Source organism: Colossoma macropomum, unplaced genomic scaffold (assembly GCF_904425465.1).
Source record: "Colossoma macropomum unplaced genomic scaffold, Colossoma_macropomum, whole genome shotgun sequence".
Classification (NCBI taxonomy): domain Eukaryota; kingdom Metazoa; phylum Chordata; class Actinopteri; order Characiformes; family Serrasalmidae; genus Colossoma; species Colossoma macropomum.
The window spans coordinates 10677389-10686071 of NW_023494786.1; the positions used below are offsets into that span (position 1 = coordinate 10677389).

The window sequence follows — 8683 nt, forward strand, 5'->3', positions numbered from 1 at the left end:
TGTTGGTTTCTTTTTCATCTGCATCTACTCTCAAAATGTAGCGTTATCATGTTTTTTCCCTCTTTTGTTTTTAATGATTTAAGAGACATCAGTCATTCCACCAGTCATTACAATTGAGGGCAACATTAAGCTCTCCATGGTGCCTATTGTTTTGTTTAGGGTCCAGTTGACATGCGAACAAGTCCTAGTGGATTATATGATGTAATGGGAGCACCTGAGAGAAGTGGTGGTGTGTTGACTGCTTGCCTGAAGCAGTTGAATGGTTATTGATTGAATGGGCACTCTCTGCTTGACTGAGGCGTGCAGAGGCTGGACTTTAGCCTGAGCCACATTCCTGACTCCTGTTTGACTGAGAAGCACGAGGAAGGCTGAAGGGAGGGAGCAAGGGAGGGACGGAGAGACGGAGGGGGGCGGAAGAGAGGTGGGACCCAGAGGCTGGAAAAGGAAGTCATGTGCGTATGAAAAGTGTGTCTTTCACTTCAGAGCATGCTCGCTGAGGCTTGCTCGGCTCCCCCAAAAACCCAGCCTCTAATTTTGAACCGGAGGGAGGTGAAGTTTCTCCTGCAGACTTTTTCTTTTTCCTTTTTTTTGTTTCTCATGTGCTCTCTCTCTGTATGCCTCCTCTTTTACATCCTGCTGTGGGAGGAGGGATGAACAGTGAATTAATCTTTTTAAAAAAAGGAACAAAAATGAGGAAAAACAAAACAAGTATCTGAAGATCTTTTTTTCCTTCCCCTTACACAGCCTCTGAGAGTCGGGAGAGAGAAACTTCAGACCAGAAGGTGTGAAATTTGAGGAAGAAGGCGAACCCATAGTCTGCAGTTTTGGTCAGTATTTTTGGGTAGTGGGGCTTAAAGGAAAAAGGTCACTTGTTGCTCGTTTGAGTTTGTCAACAGACACGTGAAATTTTGTAGAGATGTTATGCTGCTCTTTACATGCTGGTGTGAGGGGTTAATAGGTTGGAATTGTCTAAAGGGGTGGGCGGACACGTGGAGAGGCTGAGAACACTTGCACTGAGACAGGATTCTGTATTTCACTTAAGTACTCTGGCTGTTCTGTTGCCCTGGATCACATATAACCTTTGGATGTGGAAGTGAGGAGAAATAGCTTTATGCAATGTAAAGAAGAAGGCTATAGAGATTTGACTTGAGTCTGGCCACGTGGGTGTGACAAAAAGGCAGATTTCCAAAGCGCTGTGTTCTGCATGTGGTAGAACAGTTCCGTTATTATTATAATTATTATCCTTATTGTTATTATTATTGGCGTTTGTATTGTTATTGAATTATTGCTTTTTTGGATTTTAGCAACATAACACTGCCATTTGTAATTTGTCAGTGAAACAAATCTGAGAAGATTAATATCAACAAGATTAACATTAATGACAGTAGAAATCAGACATATTACTTTATAAAAAACATCTGAAACATAATGGCCATCATTGTAAGATACATTAGAAGATACAGTGAACAGAGGAAATAATTAACAGTAATTTTTAGTATAGCATTTTTGTCATTTGAAAAATAGTGAACAGTGATATATAGTACAATAACTGCATAGTATATAGTACTGTAACTGGATTTTATCATACCAGAAAGAAAGAGGAAGAAAGGGCCATTTAAGTGTTAAAAAAAACACAATTTTTACCATTTCCATTAAATGAAACAGTAAAGCTGTGATGTACAGGTTTTAACTAGAAGCTGTGTTTTGTAATTTCTTCAGTTAAGATAACTTGTGCAACAGGCTAATTTTATTTTTTAGGCTAATTTTTAATTTTTATTTCAATGTTTGAGTCAACTGGGTCTATAATGAGACCTTGACTTTCAAAGACCACTGAGACCTCAGGTGACCTGAGAAACAATATGGCGGAATTCTAAAGTCATGAAGGTGATGTAGGACCAACATCTGTGTTATGAATTATATGCGATGGTATTGTATGCTAAGCTAAGACTTTGATTCCTGGGAGTGCAGCGTAAATCATACTCTAGTGCTTGAATTTGGTAACGTTTGTGTGGTTTGGCTGGTTTTCTCTCCAGCAGTGACTACATGTTTGGACTCTGTTTTCAATTCGATTTGACTGCTTTTTGTTTGGTCACTACAACATACCGAACATACCTCACACTCCCTTCTGCTTTCATGTATTTATACTGAGTAAAACAGCTGAGGGTCTGCACTTGATGTGAAAAATCTCATGAACAGTCTCTATTTCTGTCTTTGTTTCACCATATTGTGCCATAAATGATGTGATAAAAGTTTGAATATAGCTGTGATGCATTTTAAACTTTATTCCATTCTCAGTATGATTTGCTGAAAGGCTGCTAAACTGTCTATCTTCTGTATGGCCTGATGGGTAATGTCTGAGGTAGGTATGAGAAAGCTGTTGAAATTATCTACAGTTCCATTGGGCGACAATCATCCAATTCAAAAGCTCAGTGTTAAATTAATGGATCTGTCTACTGAGGCATGAGAGAGCCCCACTAACCAGCTGCATGGGGCATTTTGAAAATACAGTAATGTATTGAAGCTCCCTGCATATTTTCTGCCCATTCTTGAGTAGATAATAGATGTGAGGGGTTCGGTGAGGTTAGCTTCTTTTGGCTTTGCACCACAGTCCTTACCCCCCATTGACAGAGCATACATCACGCTGTATGCGGCCATGTTTCCTAAGAGCCATGAACTTGTCAACTCCCTCGGGCTCCCCTGTCAGAGTGTCAAAGACAAACACATTTTCACATTGTGTCCCGGGGCAAGGAGCATTCAGCCTCCCAAATAATTGCTATGGCCTCCTCTGAATAAAGCAGCATTCTCTACAATGGTTGCAATAGACGCATCAATCTCATAGCTCCTTGTTTTTGCCATGTTCCCCAGAGGGAAACACAAAGAGCATCAAGGACTAGATCTGTGATCAGTGATGCAACTAGAGCCTCGTACCTCTACACCGATCTCACAGTGACAGTACCTACAGCAGGGTTGGGATGTATTTGGAATACGTATTCAGAATACAAAAATGAAGTATCTTCATTCCGTCCAAGTTACAGTTTGTAAAGGCAGTATTCAGAATACAGTTACTTTTACATTTTAAGGACAACACTTTGAGTCATTACCCACTAAATGAATAGAAATTGTCAAAAGAAACATCCTCAGAGTTTGTTGAAATATTTTAAAATCTGCACTTGTAGCAAACATGCCCATTAGATGAACTCTAAAGAGGACCTCAGTTAACAGCTTTTTTGCAAACACTGAAGTTCCTACTAAAGCTTGAGTAGACTGATAAATCATTGTGCTGAGACAGTTATTAATCTCAGTGTTAGTAAACCCCTTTAAGGGGAGGATCAAACTAATGATCTCCCCAGTATTAGACATGTTTTGTGAGTGATAAGTTTAGTATCTGTGTTGTACTGGACCTCTGATTGAGGGATTGTGGGAGCAGCTGTGGACTTAAGCAGGTGATGACAGAGAAAAGAAAATTCAAGAATTTCAGAACTTAATTTAAATGATAAGCAGCTTTTTCATGAAACATATTAACAAAGGAATCAGATGAAGAAAACTGCCAAATAGTAACAATGAGGAATAGTGAACTAGGTAGAAATTACCTAGTTTTCCCGTCTGTCTTATCAGTATATATTCTAAGTGTATTCCAGATTCTATTCTGAGTATGTTACTTTCTCATGTATTGTAATGGAATACATTACTGAGTACATTTAGGACAGTATATTCAGTATTCAGCCATCACTACTTTTTCAAAGTTTTTGGTCCAACCCTGGAGACAAGGCTGACAACTGTGTTTGAACAATAGCAAGTGGATTTATTTAAAATAAAATAAGTATTTTGTAGTTGTTTCTTATATTTATTTATTGCATAGATTGTCAGTAAAAATTTTTGTTTTTCTTGTTTATTGGGACACATTCAGTGGCTTCTACAAAGTTCAGTTCAGTTGACTTTTGCAGTCTCCTGTCTGGACATTGAAACACTAGCTTACCCACACACTGTGAAGGTCTGATGCTAGTTTAACCAAATGCCTATATTTTCAGAAAAGGTTCCCTAATATTTTGTTTACGATTTCTTGAGAAGAACACACTATTTCATGGTGTAAGTGGTACAGGGAAGTCTTCAGGCTGCAATGAGTTTAAGACATGATCATTAGTTCACCCTGGGGATGCTGTATTGACCCAAGTATGTTGCAGTGATGTCAGTTCATTCCATTTTGGGCAAAATATGTCAAGTGGGTCAGGCCTTTTGTTTGGTCTAGCAGACCAGCGTCACTGCTTACACACGGTTATCTCACTGACATCAGCCCCGTGTTTTGAATATGAGGTGACCGAGTTCAGTTGTTGTTAGCCTGACGCTAAAAGCATACAATGTTAGGGCACGGAGCCCTGTAGGAAGGCAGTGAAGAATGTGGCTGGTATTAGGCCCCGCAAGGAGCTTCCTTTCTCACACTAGCAGAATGATGTGCTTAAACTGGAAAGCAATATTAGTTTTTACCTCTTTGTTCCCTCGTCGCTTCCACCTGTCCCGATGATTGATTTGAAGGCTAAGCATAGAATCGATAAAAAATGAGCGTAACATGGAAGTTCTGTTATTGTTCTATTCATGTTCAAAGTGCTGGGGGGTCAAATGCTTTTCAGCGATTAACAGATACGTAATGCCAGGGCTGGGTGAAATGTGTGTAAATTTATATCGCAACATTTTTCAGCTTTCTGGTGATAAATGATATGTATCTCATCTATTCATGCACTCTCTCTGTAAAAGAGTTCTATGGAAGAACCATAATTTGGGCTAATTAACCTTTTTCGAATGCACTGAGAGAATTAAAACAAACCATTGCTAGCTACGTTCAAAATGTTTACTACTGTAAGGACAAAATGAAAAAATCTTCCTTGAAATAATCCAAGTGTGTTTTCCGCTGTTTTGTTTCCTTTAAATGAAAACAAAGAAGAATGATTTACAGTCCTTTTATACTGCAAGGACTGCTGTTGGAGGTTGTTCTTCATCCTTTCTTTCTCTCTTATCTAGAAGAAACTCTTATCCAAAGGCTTAACAGAGTACATAAGTGTTGGGAGTCTTGCTTATATTCCTGACTGAACGGGAATCAAGCCCCAGTCTTCTGTGTGTAGGGCAGATGTGTTATCTGACTCCTCTTAGTCTTGCTGTATGGAGGTTTCCATTTTGCTAATGAAGCTTAACACACTCATACTTGTGAGACAAGAAGCTGCTGTGTGACTGCTGTGATCTTGAAGAAATTCAGCCGTTTTCACTATTTTCAAAGATCACCTATGTTGCCTAATCTTGTGTCTGTTAAAAAATGTTTGTTATTATATACTATGTAATTTCTTGCCTTCAGGTGTTCTTTATCATGCCCATATGCTCATCTCCTATGGGGCCAAGTGAAGAAACTATGAAAGAAAACGTGCCCTTGGGGTGCTTTAGATGTCACTCTGCTCCTTAAGCTTTTGCACTGTAATCGTGTCTGGATTCTCATCTATTGCTTTACAAATTGATTGAATGACTACTGGATTTTTTCTGACTCTACAAGTGGTAATATTTTTCCTTTTTGTTAGTGTTCAATTAAAATCTATTGAACTTTCTTTGACATTCACCTAACTGAACAGTGTGTTGAAAAGTAGTGAAAATCCAGTGAAAAGTGAAGAGTAATTACCTGTCGTCTTGCTCCTTCACATCTTTCATCGGTTAATGAGCCATATAGTGTTGTGGTCTTGCTGTTGTACAGGTTAAGATGTTACGCTGTGAGAGAAAACATGCGTTTCTGGTATTTTAGGTTTCACTGTGGCCGCTAAACTTTTGTACATTAACAGCACCTGTATTTTCTTTAGCTGGTGTAGAAACTGGACCGACCAAGTTGTTTTTAAATTCTACTAATATTCATTCTTTCCCTTTTTGCTCCTCTTTAATTAAAATCTTACTGAACAGTCTGTTGAAAAGGTAGTGATGTTCCACTGAAAAGCTTAAAAGTGAAACCTAATTAGAAGTCTTCCTTCTCTTTGACCAGTTGATGAGGCCAGATTCACTCTACACAGCACCTATAGGCAGGGTGCATTTACTTAGCAAAGTGAAGTGCTTAAGCCTTCGCTCATCTTATGTTTAGAGTAGCGCCTTTGAACACATTACGTCTAATTAAGTTTCACCTTGCTGGTGTCTGAATGCCTTTTCAACAGAATGCACTCAGCAGGCAGTTAGTTGCCTTTCAATTATATCTTGATGACCGGTTAAATTTGATGGGTGCCGCAGTAATCATTGCCGACTCGGGTTCCCACCAGGCTTTAGCTCAGACATATGGGCGGAATTGCTATTAGTCTGTGTAATAGCGCCTGTGGCCGTCCTCGACGTCTCTCTGTGGGGTGGAGAGAGCTTCTGATATTCGCAGGTTGCCTCTTTATGGGGTAACACTGCTGGAGGAGGAGATTTATGGCAATGATAAAAGCTGTGCAGGGCAATAATGGTGGAGGTGGATGCTCTGAGCCACACTCTCATCTCACAGTGCTGCCTCCCCAGTGTACTGCAGAGAGAGAGAGAGAGAGAGAGATAAAGGAACGGGGACAGAAAGGAGGATCCTTAAATTATGGTCTGTAGTTTTCCTTCACATGTAGTGCTCCTCCATGGCAGTGTCACAGATGACCATTTTCTAAGTGATTACGAAAGACATATACAATCACATAAGCTTGTTTTGGTCCGTCACAGTGATGTCCTCTGCCTGTAAGGGCCATTCTCTTCTCTCTGAGCCACTGATAACATCAGCCATTCATCACTGTAGTATAAGGGAGTGAAACCAGCTGTAATTCTGGCCTGACAAGCTGGAGGAGAAGAAGGAGAGGGTAATAGCAGGAGAGCACAATAATGGCCTGACGGAGTGGAGATTGATGCAGCTTTTTGTGCTATGTCCTAACAGACTAACAGTGATAAAAATCATACCATATATCTCCACTTTTTATTTTCTTCTGTGGTCATAGACCTGTTTGCCTGGAAGAGTCGTGGTTGCCATTACCAGAATGTACACTCATCATACCGGAAAGTGCAGCATAGCTTTTGAACCATCAGTGTGGATATTACCCGCATTATTTATTATTGAATATGACCTACTGTAGGTTTGTAACTGTAAGTTGGTAACACTACTTGAACCCTACTACGAAACAGTAACATAACCGTACCATAAACATGTAAAGTCAGTCGTTACATGCTGTCATATGATGTAATGACAGGTTTTGTTAGTAATATAACAGTGTCATGTTACCATTACTGGTTATTGACATTTGTCAGAATGTTTGACAGTTTATGTTACATGCTAATTTTTGCTAAGTGTCCTTTAGTTAACTGTCATGACCTCACACATAACGTGATGGCAGTCAGCGGTAATGAAAACGTGACCCTGTTATTACTGAACATGATCTGTCATGATGGCATATGACGTCTTTCATGACATGTTTATGGCTTATGTCAACGCTATGTGTTCAAGTAAAGTCGTACCAAATGTTCTAATGAACTAATGTAGCTGATTATGAACAAGTACAGTTTATCCAACATGCTACAAAATTATCTTTTTTTCCCCTTTTTTTACACTATTCCAGTTTTCATGTTGCTGCCAGGTCAATTTGTTACATGTACTGTTTCTCATGTTCTGAATTAATGACAAGCACTATCCCTCTGTGCACAGCTGGAGCTGAGCGGCGTGATCAGAGGCCCTTTTGACTGCGCCGAGAGAGAGAGGAGTCAGGTCAGTGCAACTGTATTCATTTCTCTACCCCAACCCCAACCAAACCCCGCACTCCCCCCAGTTCCCATCAACAGGCCAGCCGGCCCTGCACATCGAACCCTGATGAATGGGGTCAATCTGGGGGGCTGCCTGTAGATTAGCCGGTGAGTCGGGCAATAAATGATCTGATACAGGCATCAGACTGAAACACATTTGGAGAACTGAGCACTACCGTGGCTAGAGCCCACGTCCAATTGACTGTTTTCTCCTGAAGATGATTTTCAACTGTCATATAGCCATCAAGTGAGACCAAGTTCAGGTATTTGGGAAATTGTGCTTGAAGTTGCTCTTGAAAGAAGGCTTTTCATCAGTTTGGAATACTGTTACTAAGTTTATTTATGTCTCTATATTTTGCTGTTTTGTTCCAAAATCTTGTTTGAAACTTTGATATTGTCAGTTAGCTGGACCGTGACAAAGGAATTAAAGTTGTAAGCATTGTTCAATTAAAATGCACTGAGGACTTGAATGCAGCTAAACTTCAAACACAACAATATTGTCTCTCTATGAATAATTCCCCAGCTTATTTCCTTTTTAAAAAGGCTGAACAAATTTCAATCAGAAGTGGGAAATCCTGTCTGAGATTAGAAGTAGGTGGCAGGCACGCTTTGCTTCGTGTTCTATCATTCTCTCATTTGCGCCCATCCCTCCTTCCGTTCCATCGTTTTTTCATGGCTATTCATATGGAGATGGGGGTCAGGAGATGAGGTGGTTCTCACGTTCAACTTGAAACCCTGGCCTTTGTGTGGCTGGAGCCCAGGCTGCAGCACTGAAGCCAGAAGTGAAATTAAAATCTGCTGAATGCCCCAGCGGGGAGGGGAGAAGAAGGGGAGAAGAGGTGGAGGAGAGGTGCGGGGAGGGCGCGCAGCTGCTGATGTTGGATAAATGTGAGATGCCCACTGTGGCATTCCATGCCCTCCT

The 8683-nt window shown here is 40.3% G+C and overlaps 1 long non-coding RNA gene across 1 annotated transcript; it reads left to right on the forward strand.

Annotated features, from left to right (window-relative positions):
• Positions 1 to 418: 418 nt before the first annotated feature.
• LOC118800453 lies at positions 419 to 7972 on the forward strand. Its single transcript, XR_005006237.1, has 3 exons — positions 419 to 549; positions 745 to 827; positions 7667 to 7972. It is a non-coding gene; the product is annotated as an uncharacterized LOC118800453 (long non-coding RNA).
• The last annotated feature ends 711 nt before the right edge of the window (positions 7973 to 8683 follow it).